Source organism: Myotis yumanensis, unplaced genomic scaffold (assembly GCF_028538775.1).
Source record: "Myotis yumanensis isolate MYYU_CA2020_CCGP unplaced genomic scaffold, mMyoYum1.0.hap1 SCAF_22, whole genome shotgun sequence".
NCBI lineage: Eukaryota > Metazoa > Chordata > Mammalia > Chiroptera > Vespertilionidae > Myotis > Myotis yumanensis.
In genome coordinates, this window is record NW_027223773.1 from 16,423,591 (window position 1) to 16,439,274 (window position 15,684).

At 49.1% G+C, this 15,684-nt stretch overlaps 1 long non-coding RNA gene across 1 annotated transcript in view; it reads right to left on the reverse strand.

The window, feature by feature from the left end:
• LOC138999145 (uncharacterized) overlaps positions 1-5,402 on the reverse strand; it is a 64,079-nt gene extending 58,677 nt beyond the window's left edge. The window contains exons 1-2 of the long non-coding RNA XR_011469331.1: positions 5,356-5,402; positions 5,260-5,273 (exon numbers count right to left, since the gene is read on the reverse strand). This is a non-coding gene — a long non-coding RNA (uncharacterized lncRNA). The remainder of the gene's footprint in view (positions 1-5,259; positions 5,274-5,355) is intronic.
• Between the last annotated feature and the right edge of the window lie 10,282 nt (positions 5,403-15,684).

A 15,684-nucleotide genomic window follows, 5' to 3' on the forward strand; every position in this document is an offset into this window, starting at 1 on the left:
GGCGGCGGAGGGCCCGAGAGGTGTTCCAGCACCTCCTGGTCACCAGTTGTTTGGTCATCTGCCATTATGTCGTCATGACCACAGGCCTTTTATTATGTAGATGCCATCCAAGAAAATGAAATGAAACCATGTTATCTTGTATAGAATTCATAAAGTGTGTTGTCCTGAGAATGCATCCTCCTTCCCTCCAACACGAGGAGCACAAGGAACAGGTCCAAGCTGATGTTCCCTGAAATCCACCATGGATTTGGCTGAAGACACAGCTGTTTATGACTCCCAGACCACGGCTGGGCTCAGCGTTGACACTAAAGCAAGGCCATTGCTGGGAGACTCAGGCGTCATCGGAAGGAACATTATGGCTGATGACATCTCCAACAGATTTGCTGGCCTTCCTGGAATGCAGGGAAGTTCACGAAAGTTCCACATTTCATTGTCACAGAGTTTGATTGTGTGCTCACAGTTTCCCCAGGCTCACCAACCCCTCTGCATTTTTCTTCCTCCAAATGAAAAATGCCTCCTGCAGTGCATGTGGGAAAGTCCCTACTAATTTAATAAAACTGTTACAATACAAAGCCATCAGTGGTAGTCACAGAACCATAGGGCTAGAGAGAATCTGGGAGAAACTGTTATATGGAGAGGAAGCCCAGGACCCTCAGAGGAAACAGCCATAAACACCACCTGCAACTGCTCCTGGGGCCACAACACAGAATCTGTGGGTCTTGCGCGCCCCCTAGTGTCCTGAGCGCCCCCGGCAGCCTAAATCTCCTTTCTAAGGGAGGTTTGTGTCTGGGCTCACACTGATTTCCCCTCACTGTGTCTCTTGCACAGTAAAACACGCTGTGTCCTCAACTCTCATGCTGTTCAGTGTTAAGCAAACTTGGCTCTTGGATGTGTCCCTGGTCATGCTGAGTTGGAATTTCAATGTTGGGTTATAGCCGGTACTTCCAACAGTCCATACAGCCCAGACCCACTCCAGTCCCTTTCCTGGAGCCTGGCGGGTCCAGTGTACACCATAGCTCGTTAGGGAGAATCCAGAGACAGCGCTGGCTTCACCAGTCCCTTTAGAACATTTTTGGACCTAATTCCAATGTGCTTCATGACCCAGGTGGTCCCCTGTCCCTGACGTACATGCTGGTTGAGGTCAAGGGAAGAGATGCCCCCACAGAGGCATCACAGCTGCAGGCGACTGGAACCACAGGGCAAATGGTTTGTCCCTCTCTCGGGCCACAGGCGCAGCCACTGGTGCCCGGGACCATGGGGACCATGGGGTGTGTGGATTGTCCCTTTCCCGGGCTGCAGCCTGGCTGGTCCCCATTCCTCTCAGGCAGACAGGTAGGCAAATGGTTAGGAGCCTGGGCCCAACTCCTGCAGCTGCACCTGGGATAGGACACCTGGGAACAAGGAGCATCAGTCCTGTCAGTCAAGTGCAGTCATAGCCATCCCATGACCCCTGTCTGACCCCTGAGACCCTCACCTTGGGGGGCTGTGACCAGGCACAGGAGAAGATCCAGCAGCCTCCTCTTCTTCTAGACCACAGCTCTACCTTCCCAGAGTCCTCAGCCTTGAGTGAGGAGAGAGCTTTGAGCCTGCACAGCCCATGAGAGGATTTACACTGGAGCTTGAACAGAAATTTGCATGTGGGGGGAGCCTTCCCTATAAGTGTAGGGCCTGAGGTCAGGCTTCTCTGGTCATTCTGGGTCCTCTGTGGGGGCATCTCTTCCCTTGACCTCAACTAGCAGGGGACCACCTGGGTCATGAAGCACATTGGAATTAGGTCAAAAAATGTTCTAAAGTTTCTGAGCATAAGAAATGGTAGACTAGATAAGTACCTTACACATTTAACTTTTCATGCATTTATCAAACAGATGTAAAAGGGATTAGCATTTGTACAGTCCATTTCTGAATCTCAAAATCTTATTGTATCCACATTTCCAAATTTTTAAATATAATTTTATAAAAATAACTAGAGGCCTGGTTCACAAAATTTGTGCACAAGGGTGGGGGTCCCTCAGCCTGGCCTGCACCCTCTCCAATCTGGGACCCCTTGGGGGATGTCTGACTGCCTCTCACAATAAGGGACCACTGGCTCCTAACCATTCGCCTGCCTGTCTGCCTGATTGCCTTTAATCCCTCTGCCTGCCTGACAGCCCATAACCACCTCAGCCTGCTTGCCTGATTGCTCCTAACTGATCCCCTGCTGGCCTGATTGCCTCTAACCACCTCTGCCTTGTCCTGCACCCGGGACCCAGGATTCCCTACTTCTTGTCAGCCGCAGGCATTCAGGACCTAGGCCAGCTTTGCCCGGGCCAGCCACAGCAGCAGGGGACCATGGGCAGGCGTATTTGCTTGAACCACAGCTGCAGGCGTCTGGGACCACAGGGCAAGTGGTTTGTCCCTCTCCCGGGCCACAGGCGCAGCCACTGGTGCTCGGGACCATGGGGACCATGGGGTGTGTGGATTGTCCCTTTCCTGGGCCGCAGCCTGGCTGGTCCCCATTCCTCTCTCATGAGCTCATTTATATCAGGCTTGTCCTCATTCCTCTCTCCCCAGTGTTGAGTGTCTGAGCCATTAGGGCATGATAGCATGAGGGCGTGATGACCATTGGCATATTAGCTCTTTATTATATAGGATCCCTACTGTTGTGCAAAAAATAAACATAAGGGACAGCCATTCTCAATATTTTAGTATATCCTAATTTATGATGTTACTTTGATCTGAGAAACCATCTCTTAAGCATTGACAGATTAGACATTTGCTACTCTTGATGTTGGGAAATTTTGTGACTGTGTCTACAGCTTCTTGTGCAAGCTATCCATTTATGCAAGCCCATTGCAGAGACCCCAAGTAGATACATCAGAAAAAGTCATGGCTTTAAGTGGAGAAAAGATTTGCAATAAAAGCAATGATCATGAATGTGTACAACTCAGGTTTATTCATATGTTGGAAGGAGATTGACCTGTTTTCTCAGTCTAGTATTAGCAGTGATGTTGAGGTACAAAGAGAGGTGAGTGAAGAGAATTTCTTCCGTAGAATTTATCACAAGAAAGGAAATTTCAACTCTGAGAGGAATCCCTCACTCCCAGCCTCCCTCTGACCTTCCCCTGGGAGGTCACTGTGGTCAGAGGGCACTGGGCTCTCCTACATAACAACTAACATTCTTAATGTGTAATATATACATTCTCAATACAGACATATGATTTGGAACTATATTCCTTATGTTTTTTGTGAGTTTTCATTTGCTCAATGGAATCTTTGGAGGGACAAAGTCTTTATTTTTAACCAAGTCTAATTTAACAGTATTTACTTTAATGGGTCTTACTTTGGTTGATTTTATGAAGAACTCCCCAGAAAATGCTGAGCCTCCACTGTCCATGCGGATTGGCTGCGGAAGCCACAGGAGCTAGAACAGGTTCTGGTACCAGAGGGGAGCACTGCTGCTGGGAAACTGCTCATGAAAAGTAACCCAAGTTCCAGGTTCCAGGTGAGATCCAAACTACTGTGTGGTGCATCCCAGACAGACAGATGTCATGGCTGAATTCCAAGAATGGGAGGTAGTTGTCTTACCTCCATCAGGGATGACTCAGTGCACACCTTCAGTTTATTAGAGACTCCCAGGGAGAGCCTTGACCTAATAGCACCTGATGGATCACACAGCAGTATTGTGACTGGAGGCTGAAACCAGCACTTGCTAAATAAAGTAAGTTTCCTCCAGAAATGGTTCTTCTATCTGATGTAAGCTCACCCACGTGGCGGGAGGTTCTGCAGTCACCAGAGCTCTCAGTCAGGAGGGGACCAGGGAAGACACAGAGGTCTGTGTAGCAGTGCATGACTTAGGGGTGCTGTGCAGACAATGTGGGATATCATCGCTCCTGGAAACCCATCAAAGGAGCAAGGTGGGAAGTGTGGGAGCTCTCCTCCATCCTGCACATGTGAATGAGGTGAAGGTGGAGCCACTACATCACCTATAACATGGAGGCTGGGAAAATGCTGTGATAGATCAATATGCCCAACAAGCAGCCTCAACCTGGGTTATTATCCCTTTTGAGGCCTCACATGATTATTCTCCAAAGGATTCAAGGCCATCATTATGAAATGTCAAAGTTTAGCCCATGGTTTTAAGTAAAAAAAAGAATGAAAAACTGTATAGCTGTCTCTTTCACTAAGATATTTGATTTCTCATGTCAGCTGCTTGTTGAAATGAGATGATTTCCAATGAACCTTTGTTAAAATTCCATATTAAACTACACTACACGGGATAGGCACTCTGGTGTCATCTCACATCAGTGCTGGTGTGAAACCTTTACGAAGAGAGCTGAGCTCATTTCCTGCTTCTGTGGTACCAGAAAGAGAAAATCCTGGCACCTGTACAGGTGAGATGACCAGGGAGCAGCTCTAAAGGGCCCTTTGCACCATTCAGATGGGTTTCATCCAGCTTCCACTGTCTGTGGGATGTGCACACATTTTATGTGTTGTTGGCTTGTCAGTAGGAAGGGCCACAACGAGGCAGGTGGGCATGTGGGTCAGACCCTGAGCTCAGCACTCAGCTGCCTGGGATGAGCTGGGGTCTCTCTTGGTGGGAAAGTTTCCAACCACAGACCCAGGGTCTGTGCCCAGAAAAAAAGCAGAAAATATAGGAACATGGTAAGGAGAGTCCCCAGTCACTGCCCATATGTCATCTACTAACAGCAGTGTGATTTCCTCCTCTGGTGTCTTCAGTGAGAATTAAAGAAAATAGAGCCACAGAAAAGAGCAAGAACCATCCTGGATGCAGCTGGGAGCTTGAGTGGAAATCCCTGTGCCCAACAGGAAAGCCCTTCCTTCCCACCTTTCTCTGCCCCTTCTGGGGCTGCTCTCTGTGCTGTGGGTCCTGAGCACCCACTGATATCCTGAGCTCCCCGTGCAGCCCAGCCCTGCTGTCTTCCTCAGGGAGGTTTGTGTCTGGTCTCACACTGACTTCCCCTCACTGTGTCTCACACAGTAATACACGGCCATGTCCTCAGTGGTCACGGAGCTCAGCTGCAGGGAGACCTGGTTCTTGGATGTGTCTCTGGAGATGGAGGTTTGGCTCCTGAGGGAGGGGCTGTAGCAAGTATTTCCATCATAACATATGTTCCCCATCCACTCCAGCCCCTTCCCCGGGGGCTGGTGGATCCAGCTCCAGCAGGAACCACTTGTGATGGAGAATCCAGAGAAAGCTCAGGTGACGGAGAGTGTCTGTGAGGGAGTCACCAGTGTTGGGTCTGACTCCTGCAGCTGCACCTGGGACAGGACACCTGGGAGAGAGAGAACACAGTGAGTCCTGGGCTCAGATGCAGGGTCCCCATCTTCTCACATCTAAGCCCTTTGCTCAGTCACATCTGGGAGCTGACAGCAGGAAGAGGAAGAGCCACATGGGATTCATGCTCTTGCAGGTGAGGTCCTCTTCCCCCAGAAAGTATTCTCCAGGGTGAGGAGGCCCAGAATTTAAGTGGACGCCCACTGTGTGTGCGCCTGGTGGTCATGTGGGCATTTGCATATGGGAGGTGTTTGCACATACAAAGGGCAAGTAGTGAGGGGAGGTCCTGGTCTCTGGGGCTTCTCCTGGAAGGAGATGCTGACTGTGCCCTCAGAGAACCAGGCCCTCCTTGGGGTCCTGGTCACCATGCCCAGGGACCTCTTCTTCCGCAGCAGGAGATGTGCTGCAGGAGGTGGTCAGGAAGTAGGATGTGGGAAAAATCAGTGACTCCTTAGGGATAAAATCAATGTGCCTCTGCTCCCATGGCATAGACCAGGGGTCCTCAAACTTTTTAAACAGGAGGCCAGTTCACTGTCCCTCAGGCCATTGGAGGGCCGGACTATAGTTTAAAAAAAAACTATGAACAAATTCCTATGCACACTGCACATATCTTATTTTGAAGTAAAAAAACAAAACGGGAACAAATACAATATTTGTATTTGCATGTGGCCCGCGGGCTGTAGTTTGAGGACCCCTGGTATAGGCAGATGACATAGATATAAATTTTCTTTCTGTATCCTCACCTGAGAATATGTTCACGGATTATTAGAGTGAAAATAGGGGACAGGGAGTGAGAGAGAGATATTGATGTGTGAGAGAAATATTGATCAGTTTCCTCCTGTATGTGCAAGGACTGAGAATCAAATCAGCAACCATTTCATTTATTTATTTATTTAAATATGTTTTTATTGACAGGAATGGAGAGGAAGAAGGAGAGAGAAACATCAATGATGAGAGGAAATCATTGATTGGCTGCCTCCTACACACCCCCTACTGGGAATCAAGACTGAAATCGGGGCATGTGCCCTGGCCAGGAATGGAATCATAGGTCAGTAGCTCAACCACTGAACAACACCAGCTGGACTTCAGTCCCTTTTGTTTCATTTGCTTGTTTGTTTGTTTTTAATTCTCACCCAAAGATATTTTTCCATTGATTTTTAGAGAGAGTGAAAGAGAGGCAAAGACAGAGAGAAAAATCAATGTCAGAGAAACACATGGATTGGTTGCCTCCTGTACATGCCCAGACCAGGGCTCTGGCCAGGGAGGAGCCTGCAACTGAGGTACATGCCCTTGACCAGAATCAAACCCAGGACCCTTCTGGCTTTCAGAATCATAACAATGCTGAATCTACTGAGCCAAAAAGCTAGGGCCAGTTTTGAAATATCTTTCAGTTAGTTTAGAATTCTACCTTGATATCTTTTCAATTTTCCTTCAGCATTTCAAAGTCCTCATTCCTTTGTCCTCTGGTAATGATAGTTTTTCATGAGACATTTAATGTTTTTATTGATCCTTTTTAAAAATAAAAAAAATATTTTTATTGATTTCAGAGAGGAATGGAGAGGGAGAGGGAGAGAGAGAGAGAGAGAGAGAGAGAGAGAGACATCAATAATGAGAGAGAATAATTGATCAGCTGTCTCCTGCACATCCCCTACTGGGATGGAGCCCACAACCCAGTTATGTGCCCACACTGGAAATTGAACGGTGACCTCCTAGTTCATAGGTCGATGCCTAACCACTGAGCCAGGTGGGCTGCTCCTGCACTTTTAGGATTCACACAGCTCCCTGTGTACCTGGGCTCTGGTCAGCGAGATGTTGGCAACATTATAGGTGACCAGGCACCAGCCCTTCCCTGACTGCCCTCTGACTCCAGTGTCCACGGGCTTGTCCACCATGATGATCAGCAGCTCACAGGTCCCCTGGAGGTTCCTTCAGCACAGGTGTGAGCTGTTGGAGGTGCTCTGAGGTCAGTGGTCAGCTGTGTTTCCACCTGACACAGGTGGGGCCCCCACAGCCTGACATCACATGTGGCACTGCACATGGGCTTGATGAAGAAAATAAGATTTTTTTAGGGGGGGGCGTGTAAGCAGCAGCCTAACTCTGTAACTAGTTAATCAGTATCCCTAATGCACATTCCTGTTAAGCTATAGTCTAGTCATTGCCCCTTCCTTATTTATCTGGTCTTGCAAGACCTGCTTACCTAAATACTCACATTTTACAGAGGCCATAAACCATGAACAACACACAACCCCTGGAGGGGGTTATCAGCCCTGGTGACAGGCCAGGCCTTTAGGTGTGGTCTCACGGCCCCCATCCCAACACATGGGGTTTTTTGCAAAGCCCACTAAAGGTCCAGAAGTTCCATCCATATGCCTGAGTCGCCCTGGCCCTGGCCTCTCAGGGAGGGATTGGCACAGGAGATGGGCATGAGAGGATGGTGTGGGGGTGCATTTACAGCAAAAACTACCAGGGTTGGAAGGAGAGGACAGAGTGCAGCCACAGGGGATGTCCTGCGCAGGCCTGATGGGGTGAAAATGTGGGCAGTAGAAGACAGAGGGTGAGGATAAGGTGGGGACCATGTCTCCTTCAGCAGGTTCTCAGGATCCAGGTTGATTCTCTAGAGCAGTGGTTCTCAACCTTCTGGCCCTTTAAATACAGTTCCTCATGTTGTGACCAAACCATAATATTATTTTCGTTGCTACTTCATAACTGTAGTGTTGCTACTGTTATGAATCATAATGTAAATATCTAATATGCAGGTCAAGATCCACAGGTTGAGAACAGCTGCTCTAGAGGAAGCAGGACAGGTGTTGGGATGTGTCCTCGGGGACCAGGTTCTGAGATACATGTTGCACCGGGCCCAGCAGGGCTGTGATAGGCCCTGTCACTGGGCCTCCTTCCTGCCTCCATCCCAGACACCCTGAGCTCTAGGTCTGCCTCCCAGGTTCACTGATCCAGCAGCACACAGGGGTGGAACCTAAACCTCCATATGCAGCCATGTCAGTGATAGGGAAGCAGGTAACTGCCCCAAAGGGCTCCTCACAGGACAGCGCAAGGGGCTAATCACCTTAAGGGCTTGGACTGTGCTTTCCCAGCTCAGCACTGTGTTGGAGGCTGGGGGACATCGCTCTCAGTAGGGGGGATGGGCATCCCTACAATGCTTTCCTTGTCAACCCAGAGAGCAGACCATCAGGGACATGGTGACAGGAAGGGCACAGATGAGAAGTCAACCAGATCAGAAAACACAGCCACTTCCTACTTTTTTGTGGGCAGAGAATCTAATTAAAGACACAAAGAAGGAAGCAGGAGCTGCCCCAGGGACAACAGGAGGGAAGAAAGCATTGACCCCAATAGGAAGCCTGCACAACCCCTCCAGGGACAGCTTCTGAGTTGGGACCTGGATTTGCTGGTCCTTATCGCCCCCTGGTGGCCTGAGCGCCCCCTGCAGCCCAGCCCTGCTGCCTCCCTCAGGGAGGTTTGTGTCTGGGCTCACACTGACTTCCCCTCACTCTGTCTCTTGCACAGTAATACACGGCCATGTCCTCAGCTCTCAGGGTGTTCATTTGCAGAAACAGCATGTTCTTGGCATTGTCTCTGGAGATGGTGAGTTGACCCGTCACAGAGTTGGCGTAGGATGTGCTACTCCCAGCAGGATTAATTTCACCAAGCCACTCCAGCCCCTTCCATGGAGCCTGGCGGACCCAGTCCATTTCATAGACACTTAAGGTGAATCCAGAGGCTGCACAGGTAAGTCTTAGAGACCCCCCAGGCTGCACCAAGCCTCCCCCAGACTCCACCAGCTGCACCTCACACTGGACACCTGCAAACACAGAGACACAAGGTGGGCTTAGAATCACATGGAAGCAAAAACAGGCACAGGCACAGGTCTCAGCGCTCTCCACTCCTGAGAATGACCTTGAAGAATGATCAGGAGGAAAATGCAGCTTGGCACCAAGTCCATGGTGGAGCCGCTGGGGTCCTGTCTCAGGCACTTGGCTTCTGGGTATCTCCCCAACATGCCGGGCAACTGCCCCCTTTTTATGAGCAGGAGGAGAGCCCCATTTGCATAGAGTCTGGATATAAGGTTGCAGCTGGGACCCTGGGTTGCATGCCTGACCTTGTCATCCTAGGGGTGAATCCAGATGGAAAAGGACTCAAGGATGCTGGCCACAAGGTGTCCCATCCTGACATGCCCTTCCTCCCTCCTTTCCTGAGAACATTCACCCTGACCCCATGCATTTGGGAGCAGCCTCCAGGATTGAGAGTCCTCCATCATTGGGGTTTTGATGAAGACCCAGGGGTGCTGCACCCAGAGGCGGGTGGTTGGTCTTCCTCTCCCTCTCCTTCACCCGCCGTGGGCCATGTTGCCTTTCTTGGATTTGGGAATAAGAATTTGCATTGGAATGATATTTTTATTTTGAGACTTAAAAGATTCTCCATGTTGTTTTCACCAGTCAGATCTCCCACAAAACTCGAATGTGTACAAATGATGAGGCAGGAGAGGCCGGGCTGGACACTGTGGCAGCAGATTCTGTCTCAAACCTGCTGTCCCTGTCACAGCTCACACCTACCTTCCCAAAACCACACATTTCACTCAGCTTCCTGTCTGTTCCTGTGCAAAAGTCTTGTTTCCCAGCCTCTCAAAATGGGAGGATTTCCATCCTTTAAAAATGGATCCCTGGTGGTGGTGGGGATGCGCTGGAGGAGGTCAATGCTGGGAAAAAAGGGGACATACGTGATACTTTCAATATAAAAAATTAATAAAAAATAAATTAATTAATTAATTTAAAAAATGGTTTGGCTCAGTGGATAGAGTGTTGGCCTGCGAACCAAAGGGTTTCAGGTTCAATTCTGGTCAAGGGCACAAACCTTTGTTGCAAGCTCCTCCCTGGCCCTTGGCCTGGTGAGGGCACGTGCAAGAAGCAACCAGTTGATCTATTTCTCTCACATTAATGGTTCTCTCTTCCTCTCCCTACCTTCTACTCTCTCTTTGAAAAGCAATGGAAAAAATATCCTTGGGTGAGGATAAAAAAAGATTAAAAAAAGGAATATATTTGCTCTTAGAAGCAAAATCAGGGGTAGAGCATTGAGGCACCAAGTCATCCTTGGGGGCAGGTGAGCACCTTCCTTTTCGGAGGACAGTGGCCACCTGTGTCATCCAGGCAGGTGAGGACAGACAGACACCGGAATCCAGAACTGTGGTCAGCTTGTTCTTACTGGGAAGGCAGCCACCACCACTTGCAAAGTGCAATCACAATGGGGAGGGGGTGGGGCACGGGCAGGTCAAACACCACGAAGCCTTACTACTCTCTTTCTTTTCATTTTTTTATTATTATTTTAAAATATATTTTATTTATTTCAGAGAGGAAATCAGGGGAGATAGAGATAGAAACATCAATGATGAGAGAGACTCCTCCATCAGTTGCCTCTGGCACACCCACACTGGGGTTCCAGGCATGTGCCCTGAACAGGAATCCAACCATGACCTCTTGGTTCATAGGTTGATTCTCAACCAGTGAGCAACACATGCCAGGTTCTGGGGTTACCTGTTACCATTTCTTTCTTTCAATTAAAAAAAAATTATAAGATTCCTTTACTTGGTTAGTTTTGTTAATCCTCACCCGAGGATATTTTTCCACTTATTTTTAGAGATCCTGGAAAGTGGGGAGGGAAGGGGAGGGAGAGAGCTGATAGAGACACATTGAGTAGTTGCCTATTGCTGGCAGGGATGGAGATTGCAATGGAGGTACGTTCCCATAAAGGGAATTGAACCCAGGACCCTTCATTCCACAGGCTGACGCTTTATCCACTGAACCATGTCTAGTTAACACTCTGGAGGCCCCTGCACATGTCTAGTTAACACTGTGGAGGCCCCCGCACAGCATGCAGGCAGCCAGGGTCCTGCCAGGTGGACCAATAGACTTGGGGGTTGTCTGTGTTGCTGGGACAAGGGGAACTAGAATGGAGAGGCCCCCAGAAGGGCAGCCCCAGGTGCCAGGGTACAGCGGTGCATGGGGAGCTGGACTGGAACCTCTCTCCAGAGAATTAATGAGGAAGAACTACCCAGACCCCCTCTCCTGCAGGCTGAGGGTGGGGCCTTGCTGTGTGGGACCCACCTGAAACCAGTTGGTCAGGGCCCCATGAGGGCTGAGGGAAACACAAACCTAAATTAGGGAAAAGACCATTTTCTCAGGTGCCAGGAAGAGAGAGGGACTTCCTCCCGCCGTTACCTTCTACATTCATGCAAGTTTCAATGTCAGTTTAAAAGCTCACTGAGCACCTCCCCGACTTTACACCCCAGTGTATTTTCTGGGGACCTTGGTACTGTCTCTGAAGTGTGACCACTAGGGGGCACCCCTCTCCCCACTTCTGTGGGAGGAAGGGGACAGCCAGACTTCAGGGGGCTCCTGGCTCCCAGGTTCAAATGTATTTCCTGTCCTAAAGAGGCAGAGGTTTCCTGTCCCCTGGGATCAGGTCAATGAGCAAACACATGAAGCCCCTCCATTCACCAGGGAATTTAGGGTGAACTCTGGGTGACAGTGGTGCTGCCAAGTTCCTCCTGAGGCTGCACCTCTGTGAAAGCTGTGTTTCTGTGGATGGTTTCTCACAAGAACTCAGTTCTGTCCCCTTATCTGCTGTTTTGCCAGCCCCACACAGGCAACACCACTGCAGTTATGATAAGTCTTAACATTGGGCAAGTGATTCCTGTAACTATTTTTCCTTTCCCAACATTGCTTAGATGTTTCCTTCCTTTGTCCTTTGTCCATATCAATTTAAAAATCAGATTGTCCATGTCTATAAAATCCGTGCTGAGATTTGGACTGATATTCTGTGAAATCTGCAAGTCAGTTTGTGGAGAAATCTTCACTGTGATGCTTCTTCTAATCTAAGTCTCCAGTTGTTTTGGGATTCTTTGGTTTATTCTGTTAGAATTTGGTAAATTTTAGGTTTGTTAGATTTATACCTAAATATTTCATCTCTTGGGAGATTATTGCAGGATATATATAGATATATAAAATTTTAGAGGCTCAGTGAACGAAATTCATGCACTGGTTGGGGGGATGTCCCTCAGCCCAGCCTGCACACTCTCCAATCTGAGAACCCTCGGGGGATGTCTGACTGCCGGTTTAGGCCCTATTGGCAGTCGGACATCCCTCTCACAATCCTGGACTGCTGGCTCCCAACTGCTAACCTGCCTGCCTGCCTGATTGCCCCTAACTACTTCTGCCTCCAGCCTGATCAATGCCTAACTTCTCCCCTGCTGACCTGATCACCCCCACTGTTCTCCCCTGCTGGCCCTGTTGCCCCCAACAGCTCTCCCCTGTCGATCCAGTCACTTCTAACTGCCCTTCACTGCCAGCCTGGTCCCCCTCAACTGCCCTCCATACCCTGAAAGCACGGTCACCCCCAACTTCCCTCTCCTGCCAGCCTGTTTGCCCCCAACTGTCCTCCCCTGTTGGCCTGGTCACCCCTAACTGCCCTCCCCATTGCCTGACCCCCCACAACTGCCCTACCCTGCTGGCCATCTTGTGGTGGCCATCTTGTGGTCATATGGGGTCATCCATCTTGTGACCACATGAGGGTGGCCATCTTGTGATGACATGAGGGTGGCCATCTTGTGACCACATGGGGGTGGCCTCTTGTGCAAGGGTATGATGGTCAATTTGCATATTACCTCTTATTATATAGGATATATACATATATAATTGACTTCAGAGGGGAAGGGAGAGGGAGAGGGAGATAGAAACATCAATGATGAGAGAGACTCATTGATCGATTGGCTGCCACCTGCTTACCCCACAAAGGAGATCAAGCCTGCAACCCTGGCATGTACCCTGACCAGGTATCCAACCATGACCTCCTGGCTATTAGGTTGATTTTCAACCACTGAGCCTCACCGGCCACACTATATTTTACTTTTGGGTTCCATTTACACATGGCTAGTGTATAGAAATAGAATCATTTTTGTGTATTGACCCATGATTTTGCTAAAATCACGAATTAATTCTAGGAGATTTTAAAGTTGATTCTTTTGATTTTTTCATAGATAAATATGTCACATGCAAATAGGGACACCTTCCATCTTTTGTTCAAATTTTAATGTGAACAAAATATATATATATTTGATTTCAGAGGGAAAGGGAGAGGGAGAGAGAGATAGAAACATCAATGATGAGAGAGACTCATTAATTGATTGGCTGCCTCCTGCTTACCCCACACAGGAGATCAAGCCCTTCAACCCAGGATTGTTCCCTGACTGGGTATCCAACAGTGACCTTTTAACCAGGTTGATGTTCAACCACTGAGCCTCATCGGCCAGACTATATTTTAATTTTAGGTTCCATTTACACATGCTAGTGTATAGCAATAAAATCCTTTTTTTGTGTATTGACCCATGATTTTGCTAAAATCATGAATAAATTCTAGGAGATTTTAAAGTTGATTCTTTTGATTTTTTTTTCATAGATAAATGTCATGTGCAAGACAAAAATGTGTCTTTTGCTCACATTTGAATGTCTCTATGTATTTTTCTTGTCTTGTTTCACTTGTTAAATATCAAGTACAATGTTGAATAGAAGTGGTAAGAGTGGACCTTTTTTACTTTGTCCCCCATCTGGGGGGGGGGAATTCTTTAACTTCCCACGGTGAAGTATGATAGTAGCTACAGGAGTCCATGATCAGATTGAAGAAGTGCCCTTTATCCCAAGTTCCCTAAGTGGTTTTATCATGAATGAAAGCTGTGCTTTGTCACACACTTTTCTGTAACAATTTTTATGACCTTGTGAATTTTCTTCTTTACACAGTTGACCTGTTGGATTACATTGGTTGATTAAAAAATATTGACTCAGCTTAGAATTATTGGTATAATTCTTGCTTTGTCATGATGTAGTATGATCCTATCTAATAAAAGAGTAATATGCCAATTGACCATCACTCAACACACAAGATGGCTACCCCCATGTGGACACAAGATGGCCACCACAAGGTAGCCAGCAGGGGAGGGCAGTTGGGAGAGACCAGGCCAGCAGGGGATAGCAGTTATTGACAACCAGGCTGCAAAGGGAGGGCAGTTATGGGTGACTGGGCCAGCTTGGGAGGGCAGTTGGGGGGGGGAGGACCAACCTGCAGGGGAGGACAGTTGGGTGTGACCGGGCTGGCAGAGGAGCAGTTAGGCTGGCAGGGGAGTGGTTAGGGGGTGATCAGGCTAGCAGGCAGAATCGGTTAGGGGCAATCAGGCAGGCAGGCAGGTTAGCTGTTTGGAGCCAGCAGTCCTGGATTGTGAGAGGGTTCCCAGATTGGAGAGGGTGCAGGCTGGGCTGAGGGACACACACCCCTGTGCATGAATTCTGTGCACCAAGCCTCTAGTTTTCTTATATTGCTGGTAGGATTTGCTATTGTTTTGTTGAGCAATTTAGTAAATCCTATATAATAAAAAAGGAGTATGAAAATTAGGCCGGACTTCATAACTGCATGGCTGCTTGGGAGGGGGGGTGGGGCGGGAGGGAGTGGGGGAGTGGGGCCTGCAGCCTGGTCATGAGCCTGTGGTGCCTCCCTTGGATTTGGGGAGCTAATGACCAACGGGTTCTGGTCCTCCTCCAATAGCCCTTTCCAGCAGGCATGGGGTTGCTGAAACCCAGGCTGGGCCTCTGGTCTCAGATCCACAGCTTCTCAGAGACCAACTCTACCAGGCTACCTGGAGGCCATGTGGTTGGGCCGCAGGGTGCCCGTTCAAGATGTGACACAGAGAGGTGGTGCAGGAGGAAATCCAGAGAATGGGATGTAGGGGTTCAAGACTCACTTCCTTTGGGCTTCGTCCTTCTTGGCCTTGGTCCTTTTCTTTCTGATCTGGAGCACAAGCACTGCAGGAGAGAGGGCTGGATAAAGGGTGAATGTGGAAGAAAGAAGGTGACTCAGGAGTGGATACCTAGCACAGGTGCAAGGCCTGACTGCGGGGCTACTTTTGTGAATTGGCCAGCCAGGAGGTAGGTGGCCCAAGGGGCTCAGAGTAGCATCACAGAGTTCCTCTATGAGGACACCCTACTCAGGCGCTCCCTTTACCAGCAGGCTCTGGGCACCATCTGCAAATGCTACTTCAACCTCTAACATTATGGGCAAAAAACTGACCCTGTGCCCCTCTGGGTGCATGGCTTGCTAGGAGTGTGCTGTCACCAATGCCATCGATCAAAGGTAAAAACCTGGCGAGGCGGGGTGCACCAGAGGGGGCTCGGGCTGGGGTAGAGGGGCAGGTGGGAATCTGCCTCACCTGTAGAGAGCAAGGTTCTGCAGTGGCCCCAAGACTCCAGTTGGCCAGGAGGGGAACAAGGGGCATAAAAGGATGCTCAGGCAGAGGGGGCAGACCAGCAGCCCTGAGGTGGGGGTTAGGGACAGCACCATCTCAGTGGAGGGGTGCA